This window comes from Electrophorus electricus, chromosome 11 (assembly GCF_041902795.1).
Source record: "Electrophorus electricus isolate QZ-2024a chromosome 11, ASM4190279v1, whole genome shotgun sequence".
NCBI classification, from domain to species: domain Eukaryota; kingdom Metazoa; phylum Chordata; class Actinopteri; order Gymnotiformes; family Gymnotidae; genus Electrophorus; species Electrophorus electricus.
The window spans coordinates 21,627,512-21,647,426 of NC_137507.1; the positions used below are offsets into that span (position 1 = coordinate 21,627,512).

General features: G+C 39.6%; 1 long non-coding RNA gene across 1 annotated transcript; it reads right to left on the minus strand.

Annotated features, from left to right (window-relative positions):
• Nucleotides 1–1,541: 1,541 nt before the first annotated feature.
• On the minus strand, nucleotides 1,542–7,096 carry LOC145660004 (uncharacterized). Its single transcript, XR_014126221.1, has 3 exons — nucleotides 6,860–7,096; nucleotides 4,082–4,200; nucleotides 1,542–3,157 (listed from the first exon to the last, which is right to left on the minus strand). It is a non-coding gene; the product is annotated as an uncharacterized LOC145660004 (long non-coding RNA).
• Nucleotides 7,097–19,915: the final 12,819 nt, after the last annotated feature.

The following is a 19,915-nucleotide window of genomic DNA, read 5'->3' on the forward strand; positions in this document are numbered from 1 at the left end:
AAAATTAATTAATTTTCCCTGATAATCAGGGTGGTGCCCCAATTAACCTTATCAAATATGACTGACAATTTATTAAATTGTTAAAACCATTACACTAAGCCTGAAACACCATATGATTTTCATACTAGGTAGTAACAACTGAGTCATGTTGCAGTTTGAAATAATAGAGAAAAGAACAAAAAAATTATATAATTTAGCATTGGTTAGCGTTACAGTTATGAACATAATTAGTTTAACATAGTATTAGTAGACTACCACTTAAATCAATAACTAATAATACACATAAATTCATGTCAAAGATGTTTTCAATTATGAACAAATTAAAACTACATTAAGTATACAAGGAAATACTACCAGAGACAAGTACGAATCTTGTCAGGCATTCATTGATTGATTCTTTTTACTGCCACACAACATGTCAGTGGTAACTATCCAGTGAAACAAAATGTAATTCAACTCTTGTAACACAATACACATACACTTAAGATTATAGAGTAAAAATATACACTACAGTGCACAATATATAACAGACGAAACTACTGTGATTTTTCCATGACACTTTTACTAAATGTTATATATTGTGCATTGTACTGTATATTTTTACTCTATATGTATAATCTTAAGTTTATGTGTATTGTGCTACAAGAGTTGAATTACATTTTGTTTCTCTGGATAGTCAGGGCAAGCTGAAAGTGGTCTTAAGTATGGTTTTAAAAACTTACATACAATACTCTGCTGGAAATGCCCTGTAACGTGAAATGCAAAGCTGTCCATGGACACACGTCTAAACTGAGGAAACACCTGGTCAAACACAAATTGTATCTAAAAGCTGAAGAATGATCCTTACTTGTTAGCCTAAAAGCCAAGTCCCCGACAACAGCTGTGGTTAACATTAGCAGCATGCCTGCAGCCTTTGCCGAAGATGCTGAACCATCCATGGACGATGAACATTTAAGTGAGCAATTTTCAACTTCACTGACATCTTCAGGTAGTTAGAAAAGTTCGAACAGGGCTTTTTAAAAACTGTTAGATGACATTAATTTATCATTTTTACTAACTAGCCTGAGTTATATGTATGAGATTTTTCAAAGTATGCCTGAAGCCTTAGTATAATACAGTATGCAAACAGTATGATAATGCTAATGCTAATGATAATGATGATAACGTCACAATGGCTGGTAGTGACCAAGATAGCTCTGCCATAATGTCAATAACACTTCTATATAACTTAAGTAGTATAAGGTTTCACTTTGTCAGTAGTAAAATATTTTTAATTCAATATACTTATTGTTGTTATTAGCTAGTGAGTCATGCTTTTTTTTACTAAGTTACTAAAATAACTTTTAAAAAATTAATAACTATCCTAGATTTTGGGAAGGTTATCATGTGATTCCTCAGAGACGCACATAACAGCTTGCTGATGTTATGCCATAGTGACAGACTGAAGACTGTAAGGATAGTTTTGGGAGGCAAGAAGGTGATAGCGAGCGGTTTTATTTTGTGTAGTGTGTAAAATGTTCTAAATAAATAACAAAATGTCAAAATTGATAAAGTTGCATTTTTTTACAACCCAAATTATATTTTTGTTTTTACAGAGGGAATAAAGTACCGTTGGGTACTGAATTACTGAATTTCTGTATTGGTTCAAATGTGAACAGTATCTGACCATAAATGTGACAGCTTTCTCTACAACAATATAAGCTGTGAACATGGACAGTTTCTGTATGTCTCAAATCTGATCAAACAAGGGTATTAGTAATGGATTATATGCAACAGTATTACATTATAAGGATTAAAAAAAGATGTTACATTTTACATGCAGATATTACAGTTACACAAAACAAGACAGTAATTAGATTACTTGTACATTTAAGGTCTTCTTTCCCCCTTTTTTTCATGGTCATAATCGAGTGAACAGTTCCATGACAGATTGCAACAGCACTGCAACAGCATCAGGATCGAATGTAGCCTGTGTTTGTTTTAAGGTTTAAAATGTGCCATATATATGAAAAAGATCTATTATGAGACATTATGAACAATTATGAAAAAAATTCACCTTTCTAGAACTGGCCCACATACATTTGGGTATCTGGAGTGCTTCCCTGTTCACAAACTGTGAAATAAGACAACTTAGTCTCTCTCTCTCTCCTTTTTAACTGCCTTCATAAAACAATGGATAAAAGAAGCCATTCAGGTTTGACTCCCCTAACTACGGAAGTCAATTATACTGTCTCCAGTATTATCACCCACAGCTTGAAAGCTACTTTTGCCAAGGTGCACCATTTTGTTCTCTCATGCAGTGAACCTGCTAGTATTATGTTGACACTAAGAGTTAAGCATAGGAACTGCTCTGTTGTTGGCTGCAAAGAAAAGCACAAAATGCCACATCAGCACCCAGCCTCAGAGGACAGAAAAGCTGAGTGAATAAAGTGAACTTTTGATGGCAACAACCCAGCTACAGTCAGCAAAAACTTGTGTGTGGTACCACACTGTGTCTGACTGCTTTTCCAACCTGTCAGTACAAAACATTTTTGGAAGCAGAAGCAACACACAAGTGCAAAAATGCTTATTTGCAGAAACAAAGTGGAGAATCAGGCTTGCAAAGTCGGGTAGGCAAGGGAGCTTCAGTGCTAATGAATAAGGAACAGGTGAGTGATGATTCCATAAATTGGTGATTGGGATTGGGGGAGTGGCTGAGTGCTGTGATTGATATGTGTGCTGTCTGAATGTTGGTGGGATACTGGCCAGAGTGTAACAACAAGACAGGCATGGAAATCTTTCTTAGAAGAAGGATTCATATGAACTGCAGAGAAGGGATATAGAGTGTAAATAAAGTTACTTAAAAAATAATTATGGTAACTCCCATTGGCCATTAAGCACTATCTAATGCTTACATAATATATATGTAATTTTCTAGAAAAGTTAGCTACTGGCATTACTTGCTGAAAGATCCACAATAATCTTAGCTAGCTACACTCCCTGGGTGCAGGTTCAGTGTGAACAGGTTTTGTGCTTAAAAAGATAAGAATTCACCATCCTAAAATCAAAACTTAGGTCACCCATTTTAGGAGGGTCAAGGTCAGATGGATGAATAACCAATAAGGGTCTTTGTGCAATGCTGGCAGGAAAGTCCGCAGAATATCTTCATTCTTGTTAGCTGAGGACGTGAAAAGGATAAGGATTTTGCTGAATGTGAGGTAAATTGTGCTGATTCTAACTAATGGTGATTATTATAGGTTATTATAAATGATGGCAATCAATAGTGCTAAGTAAAAGTATGACAGTTGTATGTTGGTCAACGTAGCCCTCTTAGCTAGCTATTTAGTAAGGTATTTAGCTTAAACTAATTAATTAGCTAACTGTGTAGCCTTTTTTTTGATGCGATATGGTTGGGTTTTGTGACAGACAACACATGAGTGTACACTTATGTTTTTCTCATTTTTAAAAAAGTAGACGAGAAATGTCATGCTAGGTGTACCCTCTGCATGAAGGAGAAATTATGACAACAAAGGCTCCCATGCACATTGAAAAATTGACACATGAAAAAATTGAGACATTGTAACAACACACAGTGCAGGTTCTTGCTAAATTTACACCAGCACCAGTACAAGGACCTTATAGCATTAGGGAGAAAGTTATGCTTCATGTACCCACATCACATTGCATAGTTAATGCAGAGGTAGGAAATTCACATTAGGCAAAGTTTTAGTGTAGGCCTATGAAATAGACTCCCATTAATTTAAGCAAATTTCTAATGGGCCCAATTTAGCAAAAATGTACTTGGTTTCTTAATTTGTATTTAGCTGTATTTTATTACAGGCTTTTACATTATGGTCATTGGTGTCATTGCTGAACATTCCCTCTCTCTAACCATTGCTCTGGTGAATTACTCCAGACTCTTGAACTTGACAAGTTGGCCTTGTGACAAATTAAGACATCGTGCACTTCAGCTTCCTACAAGCTGGTGAATGGCCTGGGGCATACCTTTCCCAAAAGGACATTTTTAAACTTGTGGTTTCCTTTTTCTCTCAACATGAATGAAAGCAACAAAAAAGTCCTTGCAATGTTGGTAAGCTATTACCATGATGAGAAGAAGGCAGTGAGTATCCGGGGCCCCTCAAAGTCCAGAAGGTGAATACTGACAGCTTGGTGAAGTCATCCTGGGACTTCTTCAAACTGCATGAAATATCTTGGTAATATCTGGTGAGCATTATGATGGATGAGAAAGAAATCAAGAGTGGCCTTGTGTCATGAATTCTGAACAAACCATTCTTGGTGCCATGTGCAAATCTTGTCACTTACCATGAGTCACATTGCCATTTCCGATCAAACTCACCTGAATTTAAATTTGCCCTACACGATCCTGTTATGACACCTTCTGGTTATTCCTCCAAGTACTTTGTTCTTATACCGCTGTCTCCCTCTTACTCCCTGTGAAGTTCTCTTGTGATGCATACCAAGCGGTTCTGTTGTTTGCCAGCTCTCCTGGTTATTGTACTGTGCTTCCGTTCTAGACTATGCCTTCTGTCTGATCCATTGGTACCCCCTAGACTCTGCCTCCCTGTTATGACACCAGACTAGAAAGATCATGTTAAAGAGCACGTTCTCACTACTTCTAGCCAAAGTCTTTACCATTAGGGCCCAGCAAACTATAAAATAAAAAATAAAGACCTCCAGCCCTTTTCTCGAGTGTTGCCTGTCATTACACCTTGAGACCAAGATCCACAGCACTCACTACTCAGATTGGCTGGGCAAAGGTACAGACTGCTGATGTAAAAAAAAAAAAATCCAAAATCATTCAACCACTTCCTTGAACATATTTTTGCAGATCTGCAGATAGATCATCAGTGGTCTCCAGATCAGGTAAAAAAAATGCATTTTCACATGTACACATCTAATTTGTTTCTAAATAACTTTTGATTATTCTATGAATACATGAACAAACTATTACTGTCCCACAAGGAAGTGTGTTAGTACATGAATATCCCTGCCTCCAAAACCTCTGAGGTTTGTGCTCTGAGGTTTGCTTGCTGTCTGCATATGACGTGAGCATTATGACAAAGAGAATGTTGCCTGCATATAAGGTCCTGTACTATGGCTTCCTGAGCATAAGAGGACAAGAAGCTCTACAGGGATCCACTGGAAGAGCCACAACAAAGGATTATGTCTATGCATGAAGACCTTTATTAAGAAAGGTAGTATGTTCTCCTCAGTACTTCACTTTGAGCACATTATATAAGGCTGAGTCTTTGTAACCAACGATGGGTTGTGTAAATCTGTTGATTTGCATAATGTGTATTGGTGTTGCTATGAAGCAAGATGGCTGTGCCCAGTCAAAGTAGGGATTCCCCCATAGAACAATAATCTAAGGTGTGGGAGTATTTCAGAGAGAGACCATACAATGTGGTTCTCTGTAAACTATGGAAATCTGAAATGGCTCATCACAACTACTATGCATGAACACTTGAATCAAAAGTGTCACAGATCAAGATGGCAGCAAGACAGCATCATTAATACTTTTACTTTTGTCACCTTATACTTTTGTATAAGGACTATCAGTACGTGCAATGTGTTTGTTAGTAGTAGTCACTTAAAATTGACTTTCTAAATGCATCACCCCCCCCCCCCCCAATTACAAGTTATTTCTGCACCACTTATGATGATGTAACATTAAGGTACGACATCTAGCTAGCTAACATTGCCATTTTATATATATTCTACTTACTGAAACAGGCATGAAACAGGCAAGCAATGATTATTTTAACTGCGTGTTACTCCAGTGATGGAAACCATTACTAGTAAATGTTATCTAACTAGCTAACTTGGAGGTACTTAATTCCTTGAGTCCAATGCAATTTAATGACTTTTCTTACTAAGAAAAAAAAATCAACTCTTCAGTTAACTAGAGGGTTTATTAAATCTGTTATGGTCAGGTAGGTTGGCTAAATCACAAACTCTACTGGTCTCCAGTCCTCCAAGAGCAGCGTTGTGAGGTGACCATTAGCTAGCTAGGCTATGCTAGCTAAATAGAATCCATTATTTAGCCACGTTTTTTAACAAGCTAAAAGCCTGTCATTGTTTACATGTTTAGTAACTTCATATAATTAACATGGGTTCGCTGAGCATTTGTAGTTAGTTACCTCCTAATGTTTGTAGTCAACTATTGCTAAACGTTAGCTTGTTGGGTTGAGATTATTTGGCTAGGGTGTAGAGTGCAGAAGTGTTCACTTCCGGCTCACATTTGTTTGCCACTTTTCTCCGGCTTCTACCCCCACGAGTTTTCCCCTTTTTGCCTAATTCCGGATTATTATGCATGCTGATTCAATCCTCACCTTTCATTGTGGAATACTATCTGAACTTCACTAACTCAACTGTATACGACTGCACTGCATTCTTTGTCTGCTGTGTGTTGCCACTTGCTGTGCTGCCACCCGTTAGACTCACGATGGAGCAGCCTAACACGAGCTTTCCCCTTTCACATTCCCGACTGGTGTTAACCTAATTCATCCGAGTAAATTCCCCCTCTCTCGCATATTGTGTGTGGTTATTTTGTCCTGACGAATAGACCAAACTGCCTACCTCGACAGTTACTGGTGGTTGTGATCTGTAGGCTAACGTGGTTTATCCAACCTGGCTGTGAAGCACAAGTCTGCTTTTAGCTGCGGCGGCTACAGTGTATATCCTGGGTCTTATCAGTTAAGTTCATCATTGGATTATTAATGAAGTGTTCTCGCTACTCAACATGGCAGTCTCCTATACTGCTCCTAAACTGCTTCATCTTAAGAACAGATACTACAGGCTTCCTCCTGTAGGGTTTTAACTGTCAACCTTGTAATAGTTCGTCGTCAATGCTACTTACATCGCATCTCGCGTCCTTCACCTTCTGTGAACTATATCACTCCCAGACCTGGATGTATCCCTCGCATATAGAGCCTAAATCTAAATTGCTGAACTGTACAGCGGTCAGTTGACCACTCATCACTGCGGCAACTTCCAATAACTATTGACTGGCCTGTCTCTGTTTCTTCAGTGTTAAACGTGCGCTCACTGAACAACAAAGCAACGTTTATCGCGGACTTCATGTTGCTGTCTGAAACCTGGCAGCAACCAGACGAATATCTGGCGCTGAATGAAGCCATACCATGTGGGTGTCCGTATTTGGATTGGCCACATATCACGGTTGTGGAGGTGGACTAGCAGTTCTGTACCGAACTACTTATAAGGTCCATGGTGTGTCCATTCACCCACCAACTTCCTTTGAATGCCTTGCTCTGAAAATAGCAGGCTTAAACCCCTTACTGATCTTGTTGGTCTACTGCCCACCTAAATCTAGCTCTGTACCTGTTTTTCTATCTGAGCTGTCTGAATTGCTACTTATACTTTGTCCATTATTCCCTTCAATGTTACTGCTAGATGACTTTTTTTAATATTTATTAAATATTGAATATTTGGTCTCACCCAACATGTAGACTCTATCACCCACACTAAGGTTCATATCCTTGATCTTGGGTGTACAACTCCTTGTGTATCACATTCTAACATGCACATTGCTGATTTTCACATCTCTGACCATGGAGCAGTTCTTTTTAATCTATCCCTGTCTCTCCGCTCCACGAGGATACCAACTACTCTCCCTTGCCCTTAATGGATGTTCTCTTGTGGGATGTCATGATGTTACTGAGCCTCTACCCATCTCAGCTGCCATGGCTACTCCCACCACTTCCTGATGTCCCTTCCTGTAGCCCACCACACCGCCACTTTAGTGAACTACTTCTCCGTTGCTCTTGATGAACGTTCTTGTGCGGAATGGGTTTAAGACACGCTCACACCATCAGGACCAGACTAGGACTTCTAGAAAATCGGACTAGGCATTAAATGCTTTTTTTCCCCTTTCATTTTATCATTATTTGTTTATTTTTCTCTTTCTCTTTCTGGATGGGTCTTGGACTCATGCACACCTCGAGACAAGACTAGGTCTAGAAAGCTGGACTAGACATTAATTGCTTATTTTTTCATTTTTATTTATTTTTCTCTTAAAATGATTTTTATTGTGGTGACCAGAGGAGGATGGGCCCCCCCTTTGACTCTTGGTTCCTCCCAAGGTTTCTTCCTCATGCTCTAGGGAGTTTTTCCTTGTCACTGTCACACTTCGCTTGCTCACTGGAGGCTTGGACTTGGACATTTGTAAAGCTGCTGTGTGACAATGGCTGTTGTAAAAAGCACTATATAAATACATTTTGATTTGACACCCTTGAGCAGTTTTCCATCCGACAGTCATTTACATCTCCTGTGGTCCTGCCCAATCATTACACTGATGCTGTTTCAATTGCTCTTAACCAGCATGCTCCTATTCATACATGAGTTGTGACTTTGTCACCCTACCCCTTGGTTTAACTTTGAACTTAGGTGAATGAAAGCAAGAGGCTGTCAACTGGAGCACCTTAGTAAGAAAACTAAATTCACAGTTCATGCAGTTGCTTATAAGGAACACATTCTCTCCTATAAAACTGCTCTGCATAAGGCCAAGGCTGACTTCCACTCCACCAAAATTGCCAACTGCTGCAGTAATCCAAGAGCCCTCTTTTCCACAATAAGTTGCTGTAGCCTGCTTGCAGTTTCCCTTTAACCCCTTCAACCCACCCCTCACCCCCCATAATGATTTTTTTATTTTCTTCAATGAGAAGGTCAACAACATTTACTCAGATTTTCTAATTTCTGCTGGCCCCTTAGCTCTTGCTCTGTCCCACTCTCCTGTTGTTAACCACCATTCCTCTTTTCACCAGGTTAATGAGAGTTGTCACCAGGCTTATTATTGGCTCTAAAGCAACTACTTGTATTATAGCCCCTTTGCATACCCCTCTGGTTAATGCTCTTCAGCCTTCACTTTGCCCACTCATCACCTCAATCATCAATGCCTCACTTAGCTCAGGCCATGTTCCTCCCAACTTAAGAGTAGCTGCCATTACCCCATCCCTGAGAAAGTCAGGCCATGACCTACATAATCTTCACAACTACCATACTATATCAAACCTTCCTTTCCTTGATAAGATACTGGAACATGTAGTGTCGACCCAGATCATTTTACCTCCAATAACCTTTTTTAGCAGTTTCCGTCGGGTTTCAGATTAAATCACAGCACTAAAACTACTTTGGTAAAGGTCACAAATGATCTGCTATTGGCAGCTGATGGTGGTCTAGTGAATAACCTTGTTCTCCTAGGTCTTACTCCATTGTTCGATACAATCTATCATCACATGTTGCATAGGCTAGACTCCTGGACTGGTGTTACTAACACAGCAGTAGCTTGGTTTAGGTCATATTTCACCGACAGGCAACAATTTGTCAATCTTGGCAGCTTCAGGTCAGATACTTCTGCTCTCACGGTGACCCCCAGGGTTCACTTCTTGGCCCTGTTTTTTTCATAATCTACCTGTTTTCATTTGGTGATATCTGACTGCCTGGTCTTCAATGTCATTGTTATGCAGATATTGCTCAAGTTTACATCTGCACCAAGCCCTCTGATGCACTGCCCCCAACTCATTGATGAGCTGCCTGGTTGACATTAAAAACTGGATGCCTTTTGACTTCCTCAAACTTAATAATAATAAATCTGAAGCCATTCTCATAGCATCTCCTTCCACTCTCTCGAAAACTAGTCAACACACTATCTATCCCAGGTTTTATCACTTGCTCTGTGATTCAGGTCCATAACCTCGGTGTTATCGTGGACTCTACATTCTCTCTTGATACCCAAATTAATAACATCACCAAAATTGCCTGCTTCTACCTTCAAAATATCACCAGACTGCATCCCTCACTCCCTGGTTCTGTATCTGAAACCGTAATTCATGCATTTATTACATCCATACTGGATTACTGCAACTCCATTCTAGTTGGGCTCCAATACATGCAGAGTTTACTGGCAAGAGTTCTCATGTACACCAGATCATGGGAACACATAAGGCCCAAGTTAAAAAACCTACACTGGCTCCCGGTCCATTATCGCATAAAGTATAAAATCTTACTCCCGGTTTTTAAAACTTTACACAGTCTGGCTCCTGATTACCTCTCTGCTCTGCTGTCCAGACACAATCCTGGTCATGGTCGTTCCAGTCTGCTGGTGCTCATTTGCTGTCTGTTCCTCCTGCCAGACTTCACATGTATGGTGACAGAGCTTTTAGCTTTGCAAGCCCAAAGCTCCATTCCCTTGCACCCCCATCTCTGCCCATCACTATCCACCTTCGAAAAGCATTTAAAAACTCTTTCAGACTGCCTTTCCTGCTCTGTAAATCCTTTTTATTTATATTGCCTCACTACTTTATTTTTTTATAGTTGTGTGAAAAAGAGTTAAAACTCTAGGGTGTGCTGGCTTGGTGGGCCTTGGAAGCTGGAGGGCATGGAGAGATTGGTAGCCAGCCATTATTTATTATACTATTTAGCATTTTATTACCATCATCAAAGGTCATCTGCTCGCGGCATCTCTCATACGAAATACAATCTGTATAATGTCTGTTACTATAATATACTGCAATATAGTATTGAACAACTTACTTTTAAACAGCTTGACAAACAACTGAGGATGGTTATAAATCCACAAAGCATGCCAATACCATTAGCTAATGTAAAGTGACTCATGCTGCATGTGTGCAATGTGCTGCCTGAAGAAAACTACAGTGTCTCAGTAGGAACAACTCAAAACATAATACAACAGAGTAAATATAACAGTGACATAACAGAGGTGCTATATACTTTCTTACATGGCTGCCCCTAAATTTAGTAACTAAATTTGCTTCTTGAATAACATATTGCAGTCAATTCTCTGGATTGTACTCATCTGTCCAAGCTGGTATTCTGACCAATTGTACAACTGGTTGCAGTTGGTCCGACCTTTGATGCATACCTCTGCTGTACGGCTCTTTTCCAGGGTAAGTGATAATCACCAATGACACAGCTCGAGGCAGCAGAGGATCAGCTACCATCACTACTTGACCAATGCATGTTATCTTGGTCCTTAAACCACTATTGTTGCTTCTGAAGATCTGGCAGATCACAGTGAATGAAGTTAATCCAGAAATGATCCGCTAGGACCTGGCTATGTCACCAGCATCGCCTGCCCAGGAGATCACCTGAAGCGTGGATAACTTGAGGGATTGACGCATCCCAGTGGCCCATTAGTAACAGATTTGGAGTGACTGGATCTGGGTCAGCAACGTCTGAGAAGACATATCCTACTGGCTTTGAATTAATGATGCTCTCAACCTCTACCATGACTGTGCATAATACTGGCTCAGTTACAGTCAGATTCTCCAGTACCATTTGTAGAGCCGCCTTAACCAATTTGATTTCTCTCTCCCATCTACCACCAAAATGCGGTGCGTTAAGTGGATTAAATCTGAATGCAATCTGCTGATCTGAGAGGCGCTGTCTCAGTGCAATCTCTAGTGAGGAGAAGGTTTCTTTGAGTTCCACACCTCCACCTCTGAAGTTTGTGCCCCTATCAGGTCTCAAAGGTCTTACCTCTCGTGGCAACAAACCTCCTCATCCGTATTGATACTCTCCAAGAGATGCACGCAACTTGTCGTCATAGGTTTGATTGTGCAATCTTTACATTATAAGGCCAAAACAGTCCACTCCAGTGGACCAGAACGGTGGCTTATACAGGTGGAGTCAGGCAGGTGGTAAGTCAGCCATCCTGGGAATCAAAGGAGTAGCTCTCCACCTGCAGCACTCAAGGCAATCATGCTGATGTCGTTTGACAGCTTCCCTACCCCTTAGAATCCAGTACCTGTGCCTAATCTCACCAAAGTCATGTTCTGGACCAGGATGATGCAACTGTGTGACAGTGTTTAGAATCCAGTAGTATTGGGTGAATAGCGTTCGGATCTAAATCCTCTGTTCTGCAAAGTCTTCTTCCTACACGTAAAAGACCAAGAGCAGTATCATACTCAGGAGTGAGGGCAGCCAATGACTTTGAGGGGCTACTGATTTGTTCGTAGATAGAGCAAGTAACTCCTCTGGAAAGCTCTCAGCTCGTTTGATAAAGTTCTGTGGCTAAAGCAACAGCGGCACTCATATCAGAATTGCCTGGAGCGCTGGCCGCCCTGTGAAGGTGAAGGAACCAATGAGTGAAGCTTAGAAGGGCTGTCCATGTCAGGATCCTCCATTATCTGCACAAGGAGGAATGTAGCATTGAGGAATCTCCACTGAAGGTAGACACTTAAATTCTGCTTCCCACATTCTCCATCTCTCCAATAGTTCATCAGTAGGGATGCACTCATCCCATCTTATCTCTGCTTTCCAGGGATCTTGCACAATGATTTTAGCCCTTGTTATGTAGGGTATGAGGAATCCTAAGGGATCATGTTGCGTTACCAGTACTTTACGTATGGCATTTGTCACTGCTCTACCTTCTGCCCCATAGTAAATGGTGGATGCCAAACTGAGGTTTCTTCATTTTCCTCACTGGGGAAGTGTGCTCATGGAACAAAGCAGCTACTTGGCTAGAAATGTTTTTTACCTGCAACTTGAGCAGTAGCCATGCAGAGAACTCTACTAAAGTATAAGTTCTATCTGTTCCAGTTTGGAGTATGCCACAGTTAAGGCAGTACTCTACAAATCCTTCACGATAGTTTACAGGGAGCTTACTGAGAAGCCTATCTACATGTGAGCTGCATCTAGGCTTATAACCATTTTCTCCCTCTAAAGAATGGAGCATGCCTAGCAAACCGTGCACTGATGAAGCAAAGCTATCAAAACCCTCTGCATCACACATCCTAACAGCGAGAGCATTCAGGGTGGCACCCAATTCACTCTGAACAAGTTGACATGACTGCCCGTATTTATCTTGGAGAGCCTGTGTAGCTGTGGTGTATGGATTAGGATTGTGCATATAGGACTGAGCTAGATGGTACACACTTGGCAGCTTTAAGTGATCCAATAGCACTTGATATTTAAATGGCTCTATCAGATGACAGTGAGCACCCATAAGGTTGTATAAACCCATTTTCAGTAAGGGGAAGTCAGATTCCTTACCATTGTTAAAGCTTGGCAGGGAGGGCTTAGGTATCCCATAGAATGTAGCAATAAACAAATCCATTAGTTTGGCACTGTTGGCATTTTTGTCAGCCCTTGGCTAGGATCTGATGGGCTTAACTCTGAGGGCAAGAATGGTGGCTGAGTTTGAGGATAAAGGGGGGGTCTGAGCAGGGATTGGAGTTCGTACCTGTGGCTCAAGTGGAAGCTGCATGGTTGTTGGAGAAGCCCATCGTGATGGTATGTGGGGGTTGTTACTCCCAGTAGGCTGGAAACCAACATCAGGTTGGGGCTTCAGATGCTGAGTTCTGTCTGCACTGGTGCACTGAGGAGATTGGTGGATTGGTTGAATGGCAGTGGCTGTTGTACTGTTGATGATGAAAATAGATTAATGGGAGTCATCTTACAGCTTTCGGCAGGAATTTCAGAGTTTAGAGGCTGAATATGGTGAATTGGTAATGTTGCTGCTTGAATCTCCTTGGGTGTGGAGTGCTGCGGATAAGCATGGCTGTGCTACATTGTGTCTGGGACTATACCACCAGTTTTAGGTGTAGGGGTGCAGCTGTTTAAGTGTTGGGGAGGAAGAGACTCACAAGCCTCTTTCAGGTAGGCTGCAGTGAGACATGCCTTCTCCAGTTCTAGTTCTTTCTCTTTCAATCATCTCTGAAGGAATAACTGTTTAGTTAAGAACTCTTTGTTCCTATGACCTGCATGAGCTGCTTCATCTAGATAACGACCCTCTTTCCTTTTCTTTAATTAGTTCCTCTCTCTGATGTAGAGCTTTCCAGGCTTGGTCAACTGACAATGTTACATGTTTTTGCATTATACATTCCTCCATGAACTGATGCTGTAACTCTGCCAGCTCTAGGCGTTTAATACGCTTGTCTGATTTGGCTGCCTGGACTTCAGTGCATCTGCTATGGAGCAACTACAAGTGGAATTTGCGCTAACTTGCGACATTGGTCTACTGCATTAGGACCTGAGACCAGTTCTAACTGAAGGGGAGACGCTTTGTGGAGGATGTGGTAGTGTGGCAGGTGATACTTAATGTCATAATCATCGAGGTAGGCTGGTGGATGTCTCTCCTGCTGGTGTCTCTCTTGCTCGAGTCTGCGCTGAATGTACATCGGCGCTTTCGTGCTTGGTATCCATAGCCTCCACAGTCACCACTAATCCGGCTCGAAGGACCATGAAAAAAAAAATTAAACTCTAGGGTGTGCTGGCTTGGTGGGCCTTGGAAGCTGGAGGGTCTGGTCAGAGAGCAGGCCTTGGAGAGAGAGGTAGCCAGCCATAGTTTTTTTTAGCATTTGATTACCATCATCAAAGATCATCCGCTTGCAGCATCTCTCATACGAAATACAATCTGTACAATATCCCTTACTGGAATATACTGTAATATATAGTATTGAACAACTTACTTTTAAACAGTTTAAAAAACAACTGAGGATAGTTATAAATCCACAAAACATGTCAATACATTCCTCCTTTACCTAACATAAAGTGACTCATGCTGCGCATGCGCAATGTGCTGCCTGAATGTGCTGTCTGTGAGCCCCCAAGTGATCATTATAATGTTTGGTAGACAAGAAATAATCACGTATCGAATTGGTGACTTTCATGAATTGAGACTGAATTATTAGTCATTTGCATTATTATTATTCATTAATTTAAATGAATACATTTTCCCTGTTAATCAGGGTGGTGCCCCAATTAAATTTACCAACTCTAATGGACAATTCATTAAAAGTATTAAAATTGCTTCCATATTAATCATGTTTTGAACTGATGAGTTATGAGTAAGCCCACCAAAAATATGTGAATTATTTTGATGATTAAAATTAGTAAAACATCTATAGCTGTAGTTCATGGGAAACCAGTGTTAGTATAAACTAATAACAGCAGCAACTGAAAAATGTGCCAAAACTTTGTGCGATTATGACAGCCCATCTTGTTGAGAACAGTGTGGCTCTAGTTTTAAGCTTATTTTTGAACGATTTATACTTTAACACTAGTTATCTGCAATTGTACATATAGAACAATGAACATTCAGGATTCAAATTTAAGTAGAGACTTGGGCCAAGACATTCATTCACATCCAGGATTTTTTCCCCCACCATTTAGGTTCCATTTGAGCTCATCTAATACAGAAGAAAATGTCATAAAAACAAAAAAGGGCTTTTAATTTTGTGGGTTTATAAGGTGTTTCGATGCTGGAGATCAATTTTCAGTTGTGCTCTACATTTCTTTATTCACCATAGTCTTGTCAAATAAAGTGAACAATTTTGAACATATACATGTAATTACCAAGGTACTACACAGTATTTTTCTACTAGGTTTTTTAGACATCTCCAAAGTGCCCAAACACACCTCTCCAAATGCACATGGTTACTCGATTGTGCAAAAAACATCACAACAATGTTCAACAACTTACTAAAACACAAAATTAGCTTTATTATAGCTAATTATGATTATGATTTGATTTGTTCCAGCAATGAATGGAAACATCTAGTGATTTGTGATGCAAACATCATGTTAGAACGCACTACACCATCTCTCAGCTTCCAGCTCATAACTGCACCGAAACAACTAAAATAAGCCTCTTTCTTTCTATGTCCAAAAGTGTTTTTATTGATTAATTTTATTGCCAATAATGTCCATGACTGCATTAGTTTTGCCAAACTGTGTCAAACACATGCATTATATTTTATCTGGTTATAACACACAATGTTTTTCTGTGTGCATTGCTCTACCTCACTCAGTGGGTGACCATATAAAGCAAGTGAGGTGTCTACATTTTCATCTAAGCAACCTCCTTTTGTTGAACCTCCATTTGTGCCAAAAACACCAATTACACCTGGATAACATTTGTGAAGTAATTTCATATGCTTATGCATGTTTTTATCCAAAGATATGAGTAAGCAAATAAAGAACCTAACATTCTGTATACTATTTAAACATGTCATGCAGTTACTTTGATTGTAATTGAATTTTCTATGACAAAATATCATCTTATCTTATACTGGAAGCATGTTTTAAAGAGCCATGTAAAAGGGCAGGCATGATCATTGTGGAAATTAACAAAAAAAAAACACGGTGTATTCAGCTTGGGATTTCTGACAAACAATTGCACATAGACTGCTGAAAATAAACAGGTAAGCAGGTACTTATATTACTTCTAAGAAATTTGATGTGGATAGATGGACTGTTTTTTAGGAATATCCGAGGCTATCAATCGATTTATTTAAGTATGCCAGTTCTGTCCAACTGCTGGATCGCTAGGGGGCGCAGGTGCATTATGAATGAGACTTCTATTGATTTTTTTAAACATTTTTTATTTTATTTTATTTTTTAGATGTTTTGCATAATTAAATGATTAAGATGTATGTAGGGACCCCATATTTTTTGTGTGGTCGTGTTTTTTACATTTTTATTTTATTGTTGTTGTACTGAGTAAATACTCTATTTCCCAGCATCCTTTTCTTTGTTTCATGCCAGTTTTCATGTTGAAATTGCCAACCTTTTGACCAAGTAGAGCAAGCAGATGACTGCTAGGATTGAGTGACATTTTCTCTGACCTAGACTGGGGGTTGGGGAGGTTTTGTTGGATGCTCCAGAGAGAGAGAGAGAGAGAGAGAGAGAGAGAGAGAGAGATTAGCATTGTCCCCTAAATTTATGGTTATTGGAGACCTAATATACGCAGTATATAGGCCCAAACTAACTTTTTTGCTTTCTTTCAAGTCTAACGTTGTTTGTTAGCATGAAAGTATAACCTTCTTGCCAGTATATGCATTGTTTACTTGTTTTTTTTTGTTCCATGAAGCAAGCCTTATTCAGTTGAAAAGCTAGCTGAAACTCCATGCTATACCACTGAACTGGCACCTGCTACTTCTTCTTGACAAAGAGAATTGAATGCTTCACACTACTGCTTGTGTGGATGAACTAGGAGGACCAGTGTCTCAACAAAAATCATTGCAAGAGTAGCTGCTTGGCTCATCTCCATACACATCATGGACTGTGCACCAATGTTAGGGCCCCAAAGGTGTTCACAAGCATTTTCACTTGAAGTGCTAAACTGGACATAGCTACGCTCTAATTCAGTGTTGCATTTACTGTGTTTTCAATTTAATATCGAGTGTTTCATTTGCTAATTTAAGTGTTTATTCAATTGATTATTTACAATTGATGCTTCTGAGGGTAAGAAATATTGGTTAGTGTATTTTTCTTTTCTTTATTTGATTTGTTTTCCCACTGATTCATTGTACCTCTGATGAGAAGTTCTTAGAGCCACTGAGGACATATTGTTTCTTGATTTGTTTTCTGTTATTTTGCTTATTTCTTTCTTTTGTGTGGGGTTTATTTTTTAAAAATAAAATGGTCATTTCTGGGGTATATACTAACCTGTGTATCATTCAGGTCATTAACCACTTAGGGTTTAAAAGGAGTTATTACTATCAACATAATAGTATTAGACACATTTTTGGAGGCACCACACTAACTTATTACGTTGTGCTAACACAATTTGAGATGTGCTCCCCCTAAATAATCATTTTATTAGGGTGTCTTGGTAGGGGGGAGGGTTGTTACATGTAGATCATTCAGGGTGGTTTGATGTAAAATGCTCTGTTCTAGAGAGACTAAGAGTCAGAATTGTTCACAGTTATGAACAATGAATATAGTGGTTATGAATACACTGACTGATGACAGACATTGATTTACAATATCTCTAAGATATGATTTTGGCCTAAACAAAATTTTCTCTTAAATTTAAATTTACACTTAATGCCCAGTCTTCAGTCTTTTCATTTTCTGTTATTGCTTTTGTGAACCAAAAGCAAAAACAGAAATATATGAATAAAGTAGTATAGAAAATAGTTTAGAAATGTGTAATAAATGTCTAAAATGAAATTTTGTGCAATTGCTTACTGACTAAAAGTGTGGTTTGTCATTCAGTTTTCACCAAAATCTTGGAGGGACTGAAATAAAATGTGACTGAACAATGACTTTATATTACATATCAAGCTTCATGGAGTATCAATATGTCAAGCTTCATGTGTGCAAGTGAAAAATGAAGAAAATGGCAGAAAACAAAAGTCTCTCACAGAACAGTTTTCAGTATGGCCAGAACGTATCCATTCATCTATACTATACTAGTTTACTTTCAAACACAAAAACACATTTAACAAAATAAACTTTTAATCAGTCAAAACACTTAATCAATCAAACAAAAGGAAAGAATATTGTATTAGAAATCAATTTCTTAAATTTTGTACAGAAGCAGCATTTAGCTTGCTAGCTAGCTAATAGCAGACATTGTGACAACCCATCTCAGCTACCACGGCTCCTCCCACAACCCACTGATGCCCCATGCTGTAGCCCACCACATATCCACTCCAGCCAACTACTTCTCCATTGCCCTTGACAGGCATTCTCATGGAAGGTGGGTTTTGGACACTCACACCATCGAAACCAGACTAGGACTAGAGAACCGTAATAGACATTCATTGCTTATTTCTTTATCATTATTTTTTTCCTCCCTCACTACTTATTCTACTCTTTATTGTGAATGTTGTTACTATTGTAGTGTCCTCAAGGTTTTTTCCATGGGAGTTTTCCTTATCACTGTCACTCTTGGTTGGCTCACTGGGGGCTTGGACTCGGACATGTGTAAAGCTGCACAGAAACAGGCATGGGGCAGACAACACAACAGGAGCAAAAACAAAACCAGGCAACAGAGAAGGCAAAAATGGGGCAGCAGGAGCAGGCAACAACAGAGACACAGGAGGCATACAGGGAATAGGAGACACAGGCCGAGATGGGACTGGCAGGGAACCTGAAGCCTTCAAGCCAGGAGGCAGGTCTGAGGACATGGAAGAGACTGGACAAATGGCAATGGCAGCCTTTTGGGGCGCAGGAGAGCTTCGAGGAGCAACCACTGGGACAAGTCTAGCATGAAGCATGAGGACAGGCCTGACACGAGGCATGGGGGCTCATGGAGTTGCTTCCTCCACTCCAGGAACAGGAACTAGCAGGTCCAGGGGCGCAGCTGCGGCGTTCAGCTGCGGCGGGTCTGGAGGCGCTATTACAACAATGGAGACTATTACAACAATGGAGAAGGTGCATGGACTGGTAAATGGAAGGTTGCCAGTTCAAGCCCCACCACTGCTAATTGCCCCTGAGCAAGGCCCTTAATCCTCATTTGCTCGAGTATTATTCAGTCATAATTGTAAGTTGCTTTGGATAACAGTGTCAGTTCAATGCCATAAATATAAATGAAGAAACAACCACTTTGGTACTTTTATGTTGAAAACCATTCAAACAATGGAAGTTGCATCATATGCCTATTTGCCAGGGACCCATGGAAGTAAACAGATTTGTAACTCTCTCTCAAATTTGAAGAAAATAAAAAACACCTGATATGTCATTGCCACATTTGGATATCATTATCATGTGGTATGACCTCAAAAATATAATGAATATTAAGTTATTTCTACAAATAAACATTTTGATTATAAGTTTCATAATTACATTTTGTAGGAAGCTAGCATATTTTGTTTAGGTGGCCAATGCTGTGCCTGTAAATTTGTACTGAACTTGAAAATACCATGTGGTGCAATGAAATATGTGGTGTGACTATTGCACAATGTTTTCCATGATAGATATATGTCCTGCATTGGAAGTGTTTGTGTTTTTATAGTCAATTGATGATTTATATACATAAAGTATATACATATATATTATATACATAAACTTTATGTATATAAAGTGCACACACACACACACACACACACACACACACACACACACACACACACACATTATATATATACATATATATATATATATATATATATATATATACATATATATATATATATATATATAT